The 21,633-nt window shown below is 39.3% G+C and overlaps 1 protein-coding gene across 1 annotated transcript in view; it reads left to right on the top strand.

Moving 5' to 3' along the window:
• Window positions 1-8,321: 8,321 nt before the first annotated feature.
• The window catches only part of cntfr (ciliary neurotrophic factor receptor), a 237,366-nt gene continuing 224,054 nt past the window's right edge, over window positions 8,322-21,633 (top strand). The window contains exon 1 of the mRNA XM_085413595.1: window positions 8,322-8,566. The gene's annotated coding sequence lies outside the window, so the exon portion shown is untranslated. The remainder of the gene's footprint in view (window positions 8,567-21,633) is intronic.

The following is a 21,633-nucleotide window of genomic DNA, read 5'->3' as shown; positions in this document are numbered from 1 at the left end:
TATTATAGAGTACTTCGAAAGGGCACTATTCAGGATTCTTTTAATAGGAACTCTTTGTTGCTTATTTTACTATAAAGGCAGAAAAAAATGATCACACAAATTTTTAATTTTAAAGGTACTTTTGTTCTGTTATCTGTGATAATTATTGAGTTTGTCAGTTATCTACCATTAAAATAATTGAACACATAAAAGCATTAGGAGAGCATAACTGACACCTCCAACCTTTTATGTTTTTACAATATTGCCATCAGAAAAGACACGGAATGTATCCCTTTTGTCAGAAGACAGAGTGAAAAGGATGCAAAATGAGGGCAAAAAGAGAGAGAGAAATTTAAATACAAAGGTGGGAAAGTAACAACAAGGAGGGAAGGAGAGGGCGATGAAGAAAAGGCTGAGGAGCACAGATAAAGAAAAAAAACAGGGTAAGGAAAAAATGACAGGAATGCAAAGTAGAAGACGGTGACTGAGCGTGAAAAGACAGATTAACCTAGAAAATCATATATTTTGAATGAGTCAAGGAATAATGAAGAGACACATTAAATGTATTTATTAAAAAGGTAAGTAGTAGGTGACATTATTAATGCTACTTTTGGTTGTGCAAAAACAGGTTTATTAGAACTGTGGTTACTTCTGTAAGACTATAATATTTTTGTTTGACAAATATAACCTGAGACAGAGAGAGTACTGTAGACACATAGAAATGTTTTTTTTTATTAAACTTACATATACCTAAACTTATAAACTTATATACAAATACCTCACTATATATAAAACTGTATTATTACCAAATTGTACATTTTGCTTAAAATTAATAGTAATTACTCTGCAGAAAAAAGTATCCCTAGAATTGCTTTTGATGCCCCCATTAATAGATTTTAAAAATAAAAAGTACTAATGACCAATATTAAAAAAAAACTTGACCTCTGTAGGTCTAGTTTGCCGAGATTTGAACTTGTATTCCCGAATTTGGTGTCTACATCACCCAACTGCCCACCTGCCCGCCTGGCAGTGACAACACCCCATCAGCCTTTTACAGCTGAGGTAAAAATGAAAACCACATATTAGCAAAACAGCTGGTTAAGCAAATGATTTCTCATACACCCACACCTGCTCAACTTGCTTGTTCTATTATACCAGATATGATGGAAACTAATGTCCCTTCTCTATCATAAAGGCGTTCCTTGCAGAGTTGCTAAAATGAGAGCCTTATGGGACAAAATGCAAGGAGACAGATTGCTTGCTTCATGGAAAACCACTGATCACTCATACTAGATAGATAGATAGATAGATAGATAGATAGACTGTATCTACTCTGTATATATTATATATCCTTTTCACTGGATTGTGTCAGTGGTCTAACTTAAGTCGATAAGAAGATGTGGACAGATATTTAACACTGTGACACCAGCATAGCCTGCAGTGATATCATTGCTAAAGAGTTCTGATTTTGGGAAAGCAAACAATCCAACAGGCAACTCGAACCATACGCTGCATGGCAAACAATGACATTTTGTGGTCATCTTATCAGAGCAAATAAATATTGGCTTAGCACTGATGGAGGATTGTTGGCCAGATGCTGCTTCTGATTCCAGGAATCAAGTGCTGCAGGGCCCAAAGGCATATTGTTGCTGTTCCGCCAATAAGGAGGAATCCATCTCCCTGACCTCAACTAACTGATAAACACTGAATATTAATCATTCAATTTCTTGCTTTTTCTCTCATACAAACACATACTCACACCATCATCAATATATCTTCCTGTCTCACCAAAGAAAATCCTACTGCACCTGTACACTCAGCCTAATCTTTGTACATGTTTTTTGTATCACACGCAGTCATAAAAGTAAGGCACATAAACAATCCCTGCACATTCTTGAGTAAGAACAAGATACTGAAACAAAACATGGGATTTTCTTTCTTTCTTTCAAGAAGTAACATTTATTTGAAGATGTCTTATATTACATGCTGACTTTGCCAGCCACAAAGTCCTATTACATGATTCAAGCTAGTTCAAAAACCATATTAAATTGCTAATGTGATTCCTAGCCATGACAAACAAGGAACACAATAAAAGCAGTAGATATGACCACATTAAGTTACACAGACAGAGCTTCAGGCTTGCTCTGGTACCAGTTCATTAATGTGCTGCTCAGGCTAAGTAAAAAGGATTTTTGGTTTACCTACACTGTTGTCACTGTACCAATGGGGGAGGCAGGCATCAGTTTCCTTAGTTTAAAAGCACTAATAATTGATGGTATACCACCAGGTCAGCTCCAAGCACCAGATAGACAGTTATCAATTTGTGTAGAAAATCCATGGTTAACATTTAAATTTGTTGCTAGATCCACGGTAAAAAATTTAAATATCAGTCTCATAAGCTGGTTGTTATTTGTGTTTTCTGTGTGGCTGCATTTTTCCTCTGATTCATGTGCCACTTCCTGTGTGTGCGTGTGTGTGTGTGTGTGTGTGTGTTAAGCTATTAGTGAATAATAGGGATGGGTATCGTTTAGGTTTTATCCAATACCGGTGCCAAATCGGTACTTTTGAAACGGTGCCGGTGCTCAAACGGTGCTCAAACCGGTGCTTAAAGAATGGAGAACACAAAATTGGTCCAAAAACCTCTCATGTTCAGCTGGTTTTTTGTAAAAAGATAACAATGTTAGCCTTTTCTGCAGCTATGGGGCATATATGGTATCACTCTTGGCTGGAAGCAGTGCTTATACAAGGAAAAAACACAAACTTTGTCCTAAACCTCTCATGTTTAACTGTTTTCCACTTTTTCTTTTAGCCTTTTTGGCCCGGGTGAAGGGAGTATCTGCCATCAAACAAGAAGACAGCCGCATGTAACTATGATGATGTTTGCTAGTTCACCTTACCTGCACTAATGTAATAACGTGGTTAGCCTACTCAACGTAAATTACACACGAACAACATCAAGCTACTCACGCAGAGAAGAACGGCTGCTGCTGCCATCATAATCCGTCATCATCCTGCAACACTGGCAGGGCTAGGGGCCAGGACTCTCCTCTTCGTGTTTTTGGGGATGTTGCTAACTCCGGGTCTGATAACAGGCACCACACCCACAGTAGATGCGCTCGGTGTGAGGTCTCACAGCAAGCTACTGTATCAAATATGGCGCATTTCTCAGCTTTAAAAAAAAAAAAAAACGCTATGTGTCGCCAGGTGTTTCATCGGATTCGAGGTGTTACCTCCTTTGACAGTATCACAGTATCAGCTTAAAGCACTTGTTGCAGGCTGCTGAGTTTGCATATTTTGCTGTGAAGTACAGCCAGATTTTGACCGCTTCGCCTTGGGCATTTTTAATCTGTAGCTCTGCTCTAAAAGAACGTACATACCTGGACCCGCCTACTATCCTCGGAAACGTAAAATGATTGGCTAGAAGTGTATCACAGCTCAGGAAAAAAAAATTACCGAAATAAAGCACCGAAATGTGCGCTGCTTTTCGGTCTGGTTACTACCGTTTATGTCAGAACCGGTGCCATCATGGCACCGGACACCGGTACCCATCCCTAGTGAATAATTGTCTAGCAAGAAGAGAAGTCATTTTTAAGGATTTTTTTTTTTAATTTAAATTAAATTGTTGTTTAATACCAACTTCCTGCCATCAGAACGTCCTGAGCTAACATAATACCCTATAATACCACACTATCCACATTATTAAGAAACAAATTCATATTACATTTGTGCATTCTGTCACATGGATGTATAGTTTCATTCATTCCTATTCTAAATCAGGTGCAAGCCAAACCAGTTAAAAACAAACAAACAAAAAGCAGTAAACCAAACCAGTAAATAGCATTCTTTAAGGTATTCTTTAAGAAATGTAAACCAGAGGTTTTAAGAACTTCTGGTTTACATTTGGACTTGTGCTAGCAGTCGATTTGTAGGACTACACTTTTGTGCAGGTTTCTGCCATATTCTTCCTTCAAACAAAAACCTTTTAATAGGAATATTTTTAGGTAATTATTTCCATGTATTTTTTTACGCACATTCACAGTGCTTTCATTAACATGATAATATTCAATGAGATACCGAGCCCGAGGCAGAGTTTGGCATCTGCTGAGAATTAAAGCGTTACAAAGAAATGACTGAATCCGTTTTGCTTAAAACATTCATTTTACTTTGTTATCTCTGGGTAGGATTAGTGCATGGAAGAGAATAAACTCATGACCTGTATTTCACGTTATTGAATTTCAGAGGGAAAATTTCTTCATAATAGTCCCAGGGACATTATTCAGCATACTCTGTGAATAAGAATTATCCATTTAATTTTGGTATAAACCTTTTATAGTGACATTTGTGGAAAAAGGGTAAGATTAGCATTCAGCTGAAATCTATCATTTTTGACAAAGAAGGGATGGGTATGCTTTATTCTGCTTAACATTGTTTGGAAGTTACTAGATGATCACATGTCAAGTAGTCAATTAGTATTCTATAGTATTAGTGTTGGTGGGGAGGATGTCCTTATTGATCACTGGACCTGACCAAATAGTTTTCCTATTGTTTGTAATGATCCTGTTGAGGTTCCTTTGACTTCTTTTTAGGTCGAAGTGGACCCTAACAGGCTTGTGGACATGGAAACTAATCTGGGCCTAAAACATCACTCGCACAGGCCTAGAGACCAGTCTGTGACCATCTGGCAACGACAGGTACTAGAGAAAGTTGGTAGCCAGCTGTTACTGGAAGATGCTAGCAGTCACTATGAAATTAATTGGCTAAGCCCCATTCACTCATGCCTAGAGACAAGTCATTGACACTCTTGTAAACACCAGTCACAAGCAGCTTGTTGTAGAGTTGTTAATGGTGAAATGGTAGAGACATAGAACTCTAATGAACCAGCATACTGAGACATTTTAAACAATGTCATGCTCCCAACTTGTGGGAACAGTTTGGGGATGGCCCCTTCCTGTTCCAACATGACTGTGCACCAGTACACAAAGAAAGACCCATAAGGACATGGGTGAGTGAGTTTGGTGTGGAATAACTTGACTGACCTGCAAAGAGTCCTTACATCAACCCAATAGAACACCTCTGGGATGAATGAGAACAGAGACAGTTAGCCAAGGCCTTCTAGCCCAGCATCAGTGTCTGACCTAACAAATGTACTTCTAGAAGAAGTGTCAAAAATTCTCAACTAAACAAAAGTTAACTTACTTTTTCTGCTAGGTTTATATATGGGTCTGTTTCCTTAAGGTTCAAACATAGCACAGAGAAAAGAAAAGAAATAAAAGAAATAAAAGAAGAAGATGGTTACTGTCAAAGGTGGGAGACTAGTGGGCATATTTCGTCCCTGTAAGTAGTCAGGAGGTTGATGATCCATACCTTATCTTGACTTTAACCAAATAAATTCTGACTGTGATTTTCCACGGGAAATGTGGAAAGTAACATTTAACCTGATTTGCAGTCCCAAATATAACACAAGTGTGGCTGATATTTAGAAATGTGCCTGCAGAGACTATCTGGCCTAGTTGCTCTAAATGGACCCTGACATTGGAAACTTTTATTTGATTCCTTGCATCAGTCTTTGAATCACAGAGTGGAGCTGTGAATGCATCCAATATTGAGTATGAGTTAAAGCATTTGTCTGTCAGGTGAAGCTTATCATGATATGTTGATGTTCACTGTTGAAATCAGACACTCCATGGGCTTTTCCTCTAGGCAAAATTGTGTTGGGGATCAAAAGAACAGAAGTCACACATAAGAGTAATTCAACTTAAGTATGAATGTTTTTACTTCTTATCCATTTCTTTATTTTTCCCATCACCCTGTTCAGTCTTTATATACAACTATAGAAACTTTTCATTCACAAAATTGAAATCCGAATTACTTTTTGTTACCTAACTTTGAACACGACTGATTGACATTTAGTAGATAAGTAAACAAAGTCATCCAGTTGCATTATTCCAAGGAAAAGCTTGGTGAAGCATTTCTGAAAGTATAGATGCTGGGAATTGGGATGTAGACCCCCTAGTCAATCCTTATTTCCACTTCAAGTACCAGCTGCAAAGCATCTGACAACCAAAGTCGAAAGAACTATCTTCAGCGACAAAAAGAACAAAGAGTTCAGCAGCAGATGGTGTGGACCCCAGAGACGTATGGCCTCCAGAAAGGCCCAATTTTTTTAATGCCATCAAGTCAATCTGAGATTATATGAAGAGACAAAAGCAAATGAAACAGTCTAACACCACAGAAGAATGAAGTTACCCTTAATGGCACCTCTATGCACAGATTTTGTTTGTTTGTTTGTTTTTTTTAATTTTGTTTACAGCCAGGGAAGTTTGTTGTTTTTGCTGCTGAAATGCAAAATGTAATATTTGAGGGTGGCAATACCTGCAGAGATTTATAATAAATCATTTCTATTAAACAACAAAAAAGTCTTTGGAAAGAAGATTGTCTTCATCTTTTTAAAGTGAGCATCAGATATGAAGCTCTTGTTACATATAATGAATTGCACACAGAGATTACCATTAGTAAAACCAGTCCATGTAGTACTGTAGACCAGCGGTCCCCAACCCCCGGGCCTCGGACCGGTCCACTACCGGGCCGCGAGAGTTGAGGCTCAGGTGTGAAATGTATGGTTTTCAGGGTTTTTATCGGTTTTTAGCGTTATTTTGTTATCATTTTTATCATTAACTTGGTGGGTCTTTTCATGTGAGTTATGAATAAATCTTCTTTTTTTCGGTACCGGTACTAGTTTTATTTTGTTGTATTTAACAAAATACAACAAATACGTGACACCTTAAAGGCCAGTCCGTGAAAATATTGTCGGGCATAAACCGGTCCGTGGCGCAAAAAAGGTTGGGGACCGCTGCTGTAGACATCTGGTACTGTTTGGTGGATATTTAATACTGTAGCACCAATGTTGAAGTCTACTTTCCAATGTCTTACAGCTTCCAGAGCTATTCATTTCTTCCTTTCTATATGTTGCTGCTTCTTTCATAGATCCCATCCCATTATATTATCACCTGTTTACTCACTTGTACGTGTTTGTTTAATTTCAGTCACAGTTCATTTATTTCATAAGATGCACAAATTGTCAGTTGCTGGTTGTTGAACTAAAAATGGCCACCTGAATTATTCGAACATATCCCCCACACCCTATTATGGGGTCACGGTTCAATACAATTTTGAGTGATTAGAAAAATAAATAAATTGATATAATAATTAAATTTATCTTCAAAAGCATAATTTTTAAAAAATGTCAAAAATAAGGCTTTGGATGATCATCGGGCATTCAACTGTTTAGCCAGATTTTTAAAAATATTTTAAAGTAGTTAATATTGAGCTTCTAGCTACAGTGTTTCCCCCCCCCTGTTTGTTTGTTTTTGTATCTGTTTATAAATATATTTGTTTCCAGTGTGAAGTTTAGCATTTGTCCCTAGAAATAATTAGGGATTGGCTAACTTTTGGAGCCCACTTACAGTAACCATTTAGGGAGCTGTTTTTGATACTTCCACATTGGTTTCATTTTTCAGCCTGGAACATTGCTCCTTGTGGAATCACAGAAAATATTTATTTCAGTCAAAGGTTCTCAAGAACAGAAGTTTGCCACTTGAAGTCGAACATTAAAGATAAATCCTTTCAGGAACTCACTGGATATCTGGTGGTATATCTGCAGTCTGAATACTGTACTACCTGCATTTTTAAAGAGAATAATCTATCGCCTTCCAAAGTCATACCGTCACATGAAAGGTTTAAACTTTTAAAGTTATATTTGGCTTTTTGAGAATGCACTTCTTCGTAGCTACTATATTTCACTCAAAGCACTTCATCTGTTGTGTTTTCCATCGTTGTTCCTTAAGGTGTAGTAGCTGTGGTGCAGTTGAATCAGCTTCAGAACAGAAGGTCAGCTTTAAAAGGTTTCCATTACTGAAAAGGTCAGTGCTTCCAGGTGTGAAGAAACCACCAAGACTTCAGGAAAAGAAAAGTTAGAGTCACTTGGAAAAACAACTATATAGCTATATATATGTATATATATTTATATATAATATGTGAAATTAAAAAAGAAAATAGTGTATGGAAATTTTTGTCCAAAGTGCATCAAAACAATATTCATACGTATTTGATACACATATGTATGGACATATATATCTGTGTCTGTGTGGGCGTGCACATGCTGTGTGTGAGGGCTTTTCCCAACATTACCCTGAGTGGTGGCTAGGGGGTGCACTGTGGACACGGTGTGTGTATGGGCAGAGGGAGCGAGAGAGAGAGAGAGTGAGAGCGTGTGTATCTCAGTAATGTATTCCTGCCTGTGCCTGGGCTGGTCACATGGGGAGAGCAGCCTGTTTAAAACAGCCTCGGCTCGCTCAGTCAGAGCAGTGCGAGACACAGAGACAGACGCACCCGTTCTCTCTCGTCCTCTCTTCACGCACGCGCGCGCGCGCACACACACATGCTCACGCACGCAGACGGCAACTTTCCTCTAGTGGACTGACACCACACACTCGCCAGGATAGACACACTCCCCTTACTACAGTGGAGAAGAGGATAACGATTGACAGCTCTGAAAAAAAAGAAATACAGAAAAAGAAAAAGGTTCCCAGTGAGTAACCAATTTTGATTGTCATATGTTATTCACATTTGCGGACTTTGCTCTTCTTCAGCGTTGTCTGACCGGGATGTGACAGTGACTGTGAAAGGGAGAGGGACTTGATAGAAGGTGCTTTGAGGGGGGGCAAGTAAATAAATAAGAACGGAAGAGCAGCCAGAAACGACAGAAGAGAGATGTGGTTCTAGTGCAACACTGGAATACCTCTCCATCAATCTCTCCCTCTGTCTGTGGGATCTAATGCTGTTAATTAGCAGCATGCACTTGGAATGAGAGGAATGCCATTGCGCGGAGCTGGAGTGGGGTTTGTTTCGGACTCTTGCGCTCTGTGTGTGTGTGAGTGTGTGTGTGTCATTTCTTTCTTTTTATTTCTTGCATGCCAGCTGCATTGTGATGGTCAGTCTACTGATGTTGAGCAGATTCTCTGCGACACACGCTGCTCTGGCTATGATTAATAGAAACCTATTGATATGCAGATGGAGGTAGATAGACCTGTCACTGCACTCCAGTGATATGAGTGATGTGTTGGGAGAAAGGGGACTGTTTTAAAGCCTCCCCTTCTTCGTATCGCCTCTGTCCCACTCTCTTTGTATCCCTCTGTCCCTCTCTGTCCTACTGCCCCCCCTCCATCTTTCATCCTCCCTTCTCACTTCCCTCCCGCTCATTTCTGTTGCAGCCGCTGATATTTCTTTGACACGCTCTCCCTGTTCACTGTCTTTTTCTGTCTCTGTTATTTCATTAACTTTTTCCTGTGTACACAGCTCCCTTGATTCATCTGTGTCGCTTCAGTTCTAAAAGGTCTTTCATTCAGCTCCTTGCTTTCTGTCTCATTTCTCTCCCCCACGCTGGTATATGCTGGCATACTTAGTAGACTCCTTAGTTGCGTAGAAAGAGAGAGGATCGCAGAGTTGTGAGGAGGGAAAGAGGGGAGGGAAAGTGAGAAGAAAGACAGAGGAATGAAGGCGAAAGTAGAAGGGGGGGCATTGAAAAGGCTGACACTGGCTTGGACAATTAGCCCAGGGAGTCTGTCCTGGGGTGCTATTCTGAGAGGGGCTTTGGCCCCTGAGCCCTGGGTGCTGGGTCACGGGATGCCTTGACCCTTCCAGTCGACAGCTAGGCATGGGAGCCATTATCACAACCTGATTGATTAGCACTGAGCGGAAATCCCTTTTCTCTTCACTCCTTGGGAGCAAAAGACCGAAGGTTTTTGTTCTTTTGCTGCTGCTGGTTTAGTATCTGCCTGTCTGAATGTTGAAAGCTCTGGCTTTTCTTTTTTTTTTTAAACTGCTGTCAGTTATGGAGGTCTGGTCTCTATGTATCGTCTGTCACTGGGCTTGTCTTCCTGCCTTTCTTTTTTCCTCTTCCACAACGTGTGTGTTTGTTTGTGAGTGTCAGTGTGCAGAAGTGGGTACGAAATATTTTTTTAATGACAAAAGAGACACACTTTGTTGAGGTGGCTTCTATATGCCATCTTCTCTGTATCAATTATGCTACCTCAGGAATTAATTCAAACCTTCCTTAACTTGTATGAGCTGTACACCTGAAATTGTTAGCAATATATTTAGGAGGCTGCCTGTATGGGGGGAAAAGGATGGCATGCAAGAGATAAAAAAGAGATGTGAAAGAAAATATGACAGAAGACAAAAGTGATGGGGGGACATACGTGGGCAGTTTGGGAAAAATGAGTTCTTCCTAGAATGTTTGAGTGCATTTCTCTTTTATCCTGCCATCATTTCCATCTCATTTCTTTGTTTTGATCTTCCCGGTCCCATCTCTAACTAACTTTTGCTAGTTTTGCTCCCCCCCCAATACCCCCTTTCTCAGACTGGGAGTTTAGTGGGGTGTTTAGCCCAGCTCACGGCTGATCAAAGCAGTATGTGTCTGACTGGGCTTAGCCCAGGCACTCCTAATGGAGCGCCGTTTTCATGCCTTGTTGGTGGTGGAGTAGGAGGGAGTGATAGGAGGTGGAGGGGGAATAGGAGGGTGTGCAAATAGAAAGGCTGATAGGGAAAAAAAATCAAGCAAGGAAAAGATAGGTAGATAGAGAGTGGGTCTAAATCAGAACAACCGTGAGAATGTGCTTCTGGTAGGAGGTGCTTTGGAGATGTCACTATGAGTTGGGTCACCCTTTCTTTGCAAAATCAATGATGAGCGGATAACAAGGATACCACAGTTCCTCAAATAACAGCAACAGCCAATGGCAGCTCTCCACAGGCTGTTCAGAAAGCCACATTTACAAACTATTTTGACGATCAGAGGAACATTACATTCTCTGGAAAGTCAGGGGCATGAGATGATCAACTAACACTTAATAACATGCTATTTATCATTAATGCTGACTGTATATTAGCAGAATGTGAAAAACTGGTCTTACCTTTTGATACTCCAAGAGATACTCCAAAAGTATGCTTTTTTAGTTTCAAGTTTCTAAAACTTTTCACCATGCCATTAAAATCGAATTGTTAGCTTAATATATGTTAGCCTAACTCTTGACAGCAAAGACAGAGCCAAGATACATGGGTTCTCATTGTGAGTGTTTTAGCAGCTGCTTGCTGATTTTGAGAATTTGCTTGGTTTTGCTATGTTTTTTTTTCTTTCAAGAATTCAGTAAGAAGTAAAATTGCAGTTTGCATAACCAGGTTTTGTGTATATTTGCCCTTGTTTCAAAGGGTGGTGACCACAATGTGGGCAGGGACATCACTGAATCTAAATAACAGAAGAATCTCTAAACTTATTTAACTGAAAATGATAGAATTTTAAAAACTAACAGAATATATAATAAAACTTACGGGTGCAGCACCCTCAGCACCCGTACTTCTGGCATTGTAAATAAGAACGTTACTGCCAAGCAGGCGAATGATATTGATTACCAAATAAAATAGACAAAAAGAAAAGAAAAGCAAAGAATAAATGAAAGAGCCTTGCTGTCAACAACACAAAATGAAGTCATATGACAGAAAGCGGTAAAAAGAACCCAACCATATCTTTCCAATAAGCCTCTTTCCAGTCTTTAGTGGAAGGACCTATCACCAATGGGGCATACAGTTTAGGCCAGCACAGAATAGCTCCCACACATGGTTTGGTTTTAGGCTGGAAGCAACACCAGACAGGAAAAGGTCTATGTGTGCATCAACTTTTGAGTGTGTTTGTGCATATTTCTGTGTTTGTGTGTGTGAAAGAGAGAGGGAGAGAGCTATAGATAAGAAGAAGAGAAAAAGAGATGAAGAACTGGTTGTGTGTGCCTGAGTGCATAGTAAGCATCTGTGTGTCCGTCTCTATATGCCTGTATGCCAAGCACTAAACAGCCATGCTACACATAAACTGTATATTGATTTTTAATAGACTGTAAAAACCTGTCTAGACATTCGGACATTGATTCTGAAATTGGAAGTTTTACTACTTCTGTCTCTATTAAGACATTTTTGGTGGAGGAATGGAATTTCTGAGCAGCAGAGGGGGAAAGCCTCTTTTATAACCTTGGAAAATAAGACAGAAAATGTTGCTTACATCTTACTGAGAAGTCCGTAGTGACCGACAAGAACACCGTGGTGTAATTTTAAAGTTGTTAAACTGAAAGGTTTAAATGTGTTTCTGTAATTATCACCTACAAGTGTGATTTACACACTTCTCAAACTGTCTTCCTCCCTTCACCACCCCGCCCCCCACCCAGCTCATCACCTCCCAAGTCCAGGTTTCTTCTGCAATCTATTCTTTTTTGTTTTGTTTTCGTTGCTCACACTCCCCTTTTATAGCGCCATTGTTCTCTTTTTTTTTTTGCTCCCCGCCTCTCCTGTCCAATCCCCACTTTGCAATGTCGATGTTTATATTTAACACAAAAGAAAGGTAAGATAAAACTAGGATAATATTTCTCCTAACATACTTACTGCCTGGATAAACATCCTCCGACAGATGTCCAAGCATGGGTCTGATCAGAGGAGGGCATGGGGGCCGTAATTCTCAGTGCTGTAATGTACACAAAGGCTACAAATTGGAAGCTGGTGTGGAGAGGGTTGGACGGAGAGCTGGGGAGGTACGGAGAGACAAAGACTTTCCTCATCATAAAAATCAAACATATTTCAAAAGAGGAAAAAAAACTTACTGTCCATTGTTAAAACAACTGTTGCTTTATATTTATGGTTGTTTGGCTGTTGTGCAATTAGTTAACCGAAGGATCATAATGTGCACCTGGTTCTTCTCTGGTGAGAAATCTGTTTGAAGATGTGAGATCAGCTTCAGTATGTGCAGTGTCATAATCACAAATCCATAATTGATAATTATCAAATTAATAGCGCAGAATTGGGTACTCCAAGAAGTAGTTTAAACATATTTACAATGAAAATTGTGCCCGTTGCTCATCTCACTTTCAGGATCAGAATTAATTAGCATACCATACAACTGTTATTTTTGAGCTTTCTCCACTAACAAAAATATCTGATCTAAATCTTTTAGTTTTCAATATTTAGATCTTCATCTGCTTGTGTAAATATAACACAAAATGATGGCGATAATTGCAATTAATAAGGGATTTGAAAGGATTTAGATTTAATAAGTGGATTTAATGCTGGATTCAGATTTGATGAAATGCTCTCAAGCACTAACCCAACAATGGAACTATAGTAGAATGGACAGCGAGAAATAAATATGAGGTTTTGGTAAGCATATTTGTGTGTACATGTACGCATCACAGACATTTTATACGCCGCTGTGAAACAAATGCAGGCGAGAGCTTTGAATGCAACAAGCCTCCCAACAGCCACACATTAAAAAGTCAGCGTTCTCTCTGGCAATGCACAGCTCCCACGCTTTTTCTGTCTACCCTCTCTCTCTTTAGTTAGATGTGCCACTTGCTGTGTGCTTTTATCTAACTGCACCTAAGGGTGTGAAAACATGACAAGATTTTGTTAAGATTTGGCCCCAATTAAGCCGCCTCACATGCATTTCAGAGATCTACATTTTACGACTGTTTCCTCTCTACACCCTGTGCACAAAGATCTGGCTCAGAGGGAGAGTCGGTGTGTAATTATTTTGGTAATCTGAAAAAGCTCCTGTACTTTCTTTGTACACTTTTAAAGTGTCAAGAACATGCAGATATTAAGCCTTTCTCTAATGCCATAAAAGACTGAATCAGGACCTTCAATTCTGAAAAAAAAGGTTGAATGTTTATTTAAAAGAAAGCCTTTTTTGTATGGGGTTGTGATAGCAAGCGCACAAACAGACAGACAAACTTTAAGTCTTTTTGCATGTGGCCCAGCATTTTTCTAAGCTTGAGCTTTTCAATGTTGGCTTTTTGTTCTATTTGTCAAGTTGCTTGTTTCTCTGTCTTTGAGAAACAGCCTTTTTATCTGTCAAGTTTTGTGTGTGCTAGTGGGTCAGTGTGTGTCACACTGTGCATATCTGCTTGGCTCGGCTGTATTTTTATCCTTAGACAGCTCTCTATTCAGCCCCTGTAGCATTCTTGCAGCCCAGGCGATGGGAGAGTTTGACTCCTAACTTTCTGATCAAAGCATATGAGGGATAAAAGGAGGGAAATCAAGAAAAAAAAGTTTATGAATATGCATCACTTGACACCCCCCCCCAACACGAGCTCCCAGCTTTCTAGACACATACACACACTCAAACACAAACAAAAGCTGCCTCCTCCAGTAGGGGGCAAACACTTTGAGGTGGATTTGCGCACAGCTTCTGAAGGCTATTCACATTCTGTTAGCATACCAGAGGAAAATGTGCTGTACCTGACAGCAGCCACACACTGTTATCTACACAGCCAAGTGCAATTTGTGTATTTTACTATATTTTTCAGGGCTTGTGTTTTAAATATTTAAACTGTTTTTTCAGATTTACTGCATTTTATATAAGTGCAACTTGAGAATAAACTGTTGGAGGTAATTTGCCTTAAGGCAACTGTATAATGTAGTACACTATGTATGCTGTATAGGAATACATGATGTGGGAGAATCATACTGGGGGCGGTGTATGCGTGCCGTGTGGTGCATCCACTAATCCCTCTGTATTGTGAGTTTAACTGCTCAGTTGTATTGACTAACTTGCTATCTTTATATTTTCCCTACGCACATGTCAGCCACATTATTTTCTTTTTCCATATGTAAGATATAAAATATAATCATAACTTTCTTGTGTTATCTTGCATTCACGGCACATAAAAGAATAGCTGGAAAATATCCTTTTTGCTTTGTGAAAATTCCCACTGTATTACAAGGTTAAAATCTGTTCATGCCAGGTGACTGAAAATGTTGTTTGTTTTAGCTCATTTGCACATGTTACATTGCTGTAGCTGGTACAGAGTATATAGCACCTATTTCACCTGTTAAACACTTTATTTTCAGCAAACAAATGGCTAATAATTAACTTGAAAAACAGACCTCCCCTGATTGTACTAGGTACCCTTAGCAGCTGAAGGAGGCACTTCAATATGAAGGATTCAGGCCAAATTTTCTTCAGAAATCAAAAGGATACGACTCTCCTTTGTTTCTGTATGTCTCACCACTATTTTGGCTGATGCAAGCTCGCACAAAGTGTGCAAGCACAAACTGTGTGCAGACATGAGCAACACAGCAGTCCACTTAAAGGCTGCATGTGTCATTAGCCACAATAGTGTTCTGAGGTTACACAGAGCTCCTATAAACAGATTGGGGATGCATTTATGATCAGTATAATGGGACATTAAAAGAGCATTAGACTACATACAGTCTAAAGTTTATTCCGGCTTACACGTGCACCATTCGTAGAAACGCTTTACTACTTTTTTAAATCCTGGACTTCATGTGAAAGAGGGCCATTGTCATCAGTTATCAGATGCAGAAACTCCTTCTAGAAGATAAGTTTGACTACTAAGTTATCATTTAACAGTAATAAATTTGAAGCTCATTATTCTTTGACATTGTGTTAGTGCTGTTAATTTCACAGCAAACCATATTATTTGTCAGATAATTGGTGTAAAAACAAAGAAGCTCCTTAAGACCTCAAACGTATAAGCATAATGAAGAGGTCCAAAATTCAGTGTGTTCAATGAGCAGCTCAGAGATTTAGGAGCCTGGTTAGACTCCTAGTGAACACAGACCCGTTCGATGTGTAGCTTACTTACATTCAACATTTAGATTGGACTGATAAGTAACTGCAGTGCTTTTGTGTAAAATGGCCATGACTCTTGTTTGTTGGCACTTTTTAATGTGTGGGTTTTACTGTTATTTATCCCCTGTGTTATAAAAAAAATAGATCACAATAAAAGCACCAACTGGCCAACTGAAAGAACTGGTAGTGAAAGGGAATTTGATCATTCTCCTGAAATAACCAATTTTAATCTTGAATGCACTTGAGCAAAGCTGTCAACTGAAGAAGTGAGACACAAACATCAGTTGGAAGTACTAATAGAGTAGGTTGTGGTCAAATCTTAAGGGGAAGATAAAGTGAAGAGAAGTAAATGGAAAAGTTGAGTTTAAGAAAAGGCAAAGATTTTCTCACCTGAGGCAGAATAGGGAAATTCAAGAGATGGCCAAGATTAAGCCTTGGGATAGCTACAAGTATGTCTTCTTGAGGGAAAGATAAAAAGAGTGAAGAGAACTGGAATGAAAAGTCAAGAGGTGAGGAGGAGGCTAACAACAAAAGCGGTTTTGGTCAGAGGGGTGGATGAAGAAAAGTATAAGGACACAAGAGATTCAATTATGGAGCAGAAGACATTTTAACAGACTGATACCATTGGGCATGATTGGAACTTGAAGGAAAGTAGCTGGAGAGAGAAAGTCGGCACACATCAAGTGTGATTGCGGTCAAACATTGGAGGAAGAGTAGTAGCAATTGAAAATGGTGTGGAATGTGTGTGTGTGTGTGTGTGTGTGTGTGTGTGTGTGTGTGCGTGCGTGCGTGTGTGTGTGGGGGGGGATTAAAGGTTAGGCAAGACCATCAGCAGACATGACTGGGATGAGTGTAAAGCTTGAAAAGACTGGAGAAATGACTGGGCAAAGGGAAAAAGGAAGAGCACATAAAATGCTAGAACACCATTATGTCCAGTTGCAGGATTGAGGTCAGAGAAAAGGAAGAGCTGCAAAGGATAGAGAAAATGAAAGGGGACATGCTGGATAGGTTTGGAGTTGAGGTGCTTCTTGGAGTTAAGACGTGACAATGGAGGTATAGGTGGGAATTTAAGTTCTCAGCTAGGAGACAAGGGCAGGCGAGAATAAATGGAGAGGGGGGATGCACTTTAAGTAGACTATGCCATTTCTCAGAAGTACAGTTTCAGTCACTTGGTGTTTTCAAACATGTCAAAATGGATGCTGTGTATCAGATTTGATGATGGTGTATCATCCCCTGAAAGCAAGTGCATAAAGTGTAGTGTGTGTGTGTATGTATAATAATGCGAAACACATTTTATCAAAATAACTACAGTGGGATGCTGAAACAGAGCCTTCTAACGTTTACTGACATCACCCCTCTGTGTGTATGTGTGTGGAAACTGTCTGGGACCATGCCACATTATTAATAATGTACTAAGTTCAAAATGCATGAATTCCCAATCAACTGGGATATTAGCACCATGGTCCCCACTTTGTATTGTCTTCGTTTTTGTTTTACAGATATTTGTTAACCCCCCCCCCCATCCCATCTCAAATACGTTAGAAAGCCGGTTGCTGAAAGACTTGGGGCTCTGGCTTTTTGCGTTGCTGGCTCCAGATATGTATGCTCAGTTTTCTGTCCATGCAATGTTTTTGTTCAACCAAATGAATGAAGCTACTCTGTGTTACTGACTGTGTCCATCTCTTTCAATATCCGTCCATAAATTTGCCTATTGGTGTGTGTATAAGTTTGCCTATTGGTGTGTGTATAAGTGTATGTCTGTGTGTGAGTGAGTGAGTGCCTCTCTCTGAGCCGAGGGCTTTTAATCTATTAAAGCCTGATCCTTAAACACTAATCAATGTACCCTTTTATATTTCCATTACAGTGCAGAAGGGAAAGGGATAAATAAAGCATGACAGTGGAGCTCAGTAGTGGCCACATAACACTGAAAAGTTCCAACTGCTGTCGGTGCACAAGAGGGGGCTGAACTATTTAAACTGGGTCATTGTATTTTAATATTTTTTTTATACAATCTAATCTGTATGGTAGGATGTTTAGGGCTGGATGATTGGTGCAACATAGCTGTCATTATATAGCCATTTTTTGTTCCTTTCTAAAACTTTTGACAATTTAGTAGTCTCTAATTTTAAGAATTAAACTTGGTACTGGCTCACATACACATTGCACTCATAGGAGCCGATCAGCCGTGTAAAATCATGTCATGAAGCTTCCAGCACACAGTTTTTATGTCAGATGAAGTTTGGAACTCTGCACTTCAACTCTGCAGAATTGGGAAACTTTGGTTTTAGTTTCAGCAAGACAGGTGTCAGCATTTGATTTGAAAGAGTGCACACCTGAGAGACTGGAAATCTTATTTAACAGGTAAAAGAAATTGGTGTGCAAGCGGATGGATATTTCCAGCTTCTTTATTATTTATTGCATCAGTTAACATATCTGTGTCTTTGTTTTTATCTAAAGGAATAAACGATGCAGCAAAAGCACAAAAACTGGAAAAGCCAATGCGATGTTTCTTTCTATTGTGTGCACAGATTTGCTCTTTTTGCACAGCATATTGTAGTAACAGCCTCATGTCATTGGAACTCCTGCCTTTCTTTTTCTTGTTTAAACGTCCTCCATGCTTACAGTATTGCATCACGTTTTCCCTTTAGAGTGATATGCACTGTAGCTTTTAGTTGTCAGGACCAAACACTTTCAAGCTATATAGCTGACAATGTGCACAACCGTTTTAGGACTGATTTAAAGTGATTTACAGCAAATGTCTGCAGTCCAAACGCATACTTGCCTAACCCTCCCCCCCCCCCCAATCTATCATTTAAACCCACTAAACTGACAGTATTTGCCACTTCTCACAGCATATTTTATTAGCTATGTCTGGTTATGTACATGTCCCTCGCCCCCAATTAATTTAGGATACTTAAGTGGCACATTTGCATTACACTGCTTGCCTTTGGAGTATAGTTTATTAGTGCTGTCTGTGTAACCCGCACCAGCACCCCACAATCCTATCCCCAAGAACCATGCACACGCACACATTTATTTTAGTGCGCTTAGCCAACAGTATTTTCTCGGCAGGAGCGTACGTGTGTGTTTTTCTGCTCCACTGTGGTAGTTTATTAGCAATGTCTCCTTTGATAGTTAGTGTGCACGCTTGATTATGGCTGAAAGGGAGTGGGCTGGGCGCTTGGCCGGAGAGGAAGTCTGCCTAATGATATTAACAACATCCTTTATTGGGTAGCTACTGCAGGCAGAGAAAGAGAAGGGGGTAGAGGGAAGAGGGAGGGAGGGTGATTAAAGTGAGAAAAGTGGGGTCTTAGAAAGAGAGAGGAAAACTTTAGGGTGAATGAAAGAGACAAGAGTGTGAAGGGGAATGGGTTTACCTGTTCTGCAGATTAGGCAACAGAAATATGCAGAGATTTAAACATCAAAAAACATAATTATGAGAGGGATGTTTTATTTAAGAGTGCCGGCCCAAACACCTGTGAGAGATGTTTTCATCTGCTCCTAATATGTTATATGGATCTGACAGTCCCTCCATGTTCCTCTAATAGATTTGCAATCATATCCCAAATTGCTTGGCAACCCTGTCAGGTTCTATCACCGAGGTTCACAAGGGATTAATTGTTTGCAAGAGCTGAGCATGCAAAAAACAAAGGTAAGCGGAAGTTGTTTTCATGACGACTTCATTATTCTAATTAATTTAAAATTAAATGTATTGTTTATTTGTCAACTAGAAATTCATGTCTGCTACAATAAGTATAAGTATTGAGGTTGTAGGGTTTTATTTTTTACTATGTTAACCATTTCAACTTTCATTTTAATGGACGATTTCTTTTTGGCAATTTTCATTCATCCAGAAAGTTTCCTTAAAGTCTGAAGCAGAGTTTCCATTAAAGCCACTAAGTAGACAGGTGCTTTATACTGTTGCAATAAAGCCACATAAAACCTATGAAGATGAATATGTTGCAAAAGCAAGTAATTTTTGAACACATATAGATAAATGAATAAATAAATATCATTCTATAGATGTGATTATTTCTTTTACAATTTTCTCTGATTGCTTCAGGTAACCCACCCAATAAATAATATTTAAACTAGAGTTGCTCAGTTGTCCGGTTTGGTAATAGTATATAACGCTCTATTAAACTTGTCTCCATGTATGTCTGCCCTCGTCTGACTCATTTCACAGAAAAGGTAGAAGGAAAAAAAGATGATTCACTTCACCTGATTAGGGGTTTGGGTTTTTATTTTTGCAACGTATTTGTCATCACAGAATGCAATAGTTGTCTAATGCACTGAACTTCACACAACAGGTGGTCAGGGTGAAAGGAAAGAATCATCTCACACACCACCATTGCAGTGCACAAAAGTGAAAGTGTGTGAATAGAGGATTATTTACATAACCTGTTTTTGTGTCTCCTGTGTTGTTGACAAACAACAGGCACAAAATGAGATCGTGGATACAAAAGAAAATGAATATAAAGTATAGAAAAAAGTGCACACACAACTTTGTTGCAAGTAGACAAAAGAAGCCTTACTGCTCCATTAAACACAGAGACTGTTTTGTGAGTATGTAAACACTTTTGTTCTTTAACTTGTTTTTCTTCACTAAATCTGGGTAGGTGGGCTTTTTCAAGTACAGACTAATGGGTGATTAGTATCTTACTGTATGCCAGTATGTTACCATTTTAATGTCGCTGTGAAAAAAAAGGAAGATAGATCATAGCATGACGCCTAGCATAATCATCAACACAAACACATGCAAATGTGTCATAGGCATTATAAAAGATAGATGTGACACTTTACTTTCCAGACTTTTAAACTAAATCATCAGCACTTTGGCTGATGCTATGTTGATGTTTTTTGAAAGATAAAAGTTGCCTTATGTGGATGAAAATGAATGCCAAGTTATCAGCTGGCGCTAGTAGCACGTATTCAAATTCAAACTGTATGGGTATGGCACAGAGAGAGAGACATATCAGCTACTTAGAGCTAAGTAGTGGATCAATAAAATAGAATTTCACGTACCAAATCTGAAGCACAAAATTCTTTGATGGTCCATACCACACAGAAATAATAATCAGGCAGTGCTTTAAAAGGGTGCAGTAGCACACACAAAACAGAGACATGCATATACTTAAAGTAGTGTTTGAGGCCGAACACTGATCAGGACAACTGTTAGTCAATGTGGCTGGCTGTAAACATGCATTTTAATAATCTCTGTTTGGGCATTTTATATGGATTTACTGAGTTTTAGAGGGAGCCTCAAGTAGCAGCTAGGGGAACTGCATTTTTTTTTCTTTTGCATCCACACTTTTTTTTTCTTTTTTTTAATCTCCAGATTTTACCCTTTGATATTCTCACAATGACAAATTTGCTTATCTCCCACTAACACCTAGTGAGAGCTGTCACCTTGAGAGGCATCTCTTACTACCAAAAATGTCAAGGTTGGCAAATTCCTCTGTTTACCTTGGCAAGATGCCTAAGATCCCAGACCCCTCCCAGATGTTTGCCAATGTGTAGAGCCATATTTATTTGTCTGATTGCTCACATGTTGGCCTCTGTGCAAGTTTCTGTCTGAGTGCTTGTGTGTCTGTGCAACTCTTTTTCTCACACATACCCAGTGCAGAATTCAGACAATCAAGAAAATAGCACAGAGATGGGTAAATAAACCCATTCTGTTGGACTGTCTCTCCAAGCAGTGTTATCATCTCACTTCACCTGTGGCTAAAGAGACATATACCTGTCAAATGCTACACTTTCAGACACAAACATTATACATTACACAGGCATAAATACATACAAGACTTCACATATCCTCTGCGCAAATGTGTACATGTATATATCAACAAGTGCTGTGTGATGTCATCTACAATGACAATAGTCAGCGAGCCAACACACCCTGATGAACCTTTTCATGCACACTGGTATGTCGGAGTTAAGATGCCATTTCTCGTATTCCCGTGATCCTCCCT

The sequence above is a fragment of the Rhamphochromis longiceps genome, linkage group LG7 (genome assembly GCF_057381845.1).
Source record: "Rhamphochromis longiceps isolate RC_006_pf linkage group LG7, R_longiceps_female_GT1.1, whole genome shotgun sequence".
NCBI lineage: Eukaryota > Metazoa > Chordata > Actinopteri > Cichliformes > Cichlidae > Rhamphochromis > Rhamphochromis longiceps.
Note: the sequence above shows the minus strand (reverse complement) of the source record. Positions and strands in the feature narration are given on the sequence as shown.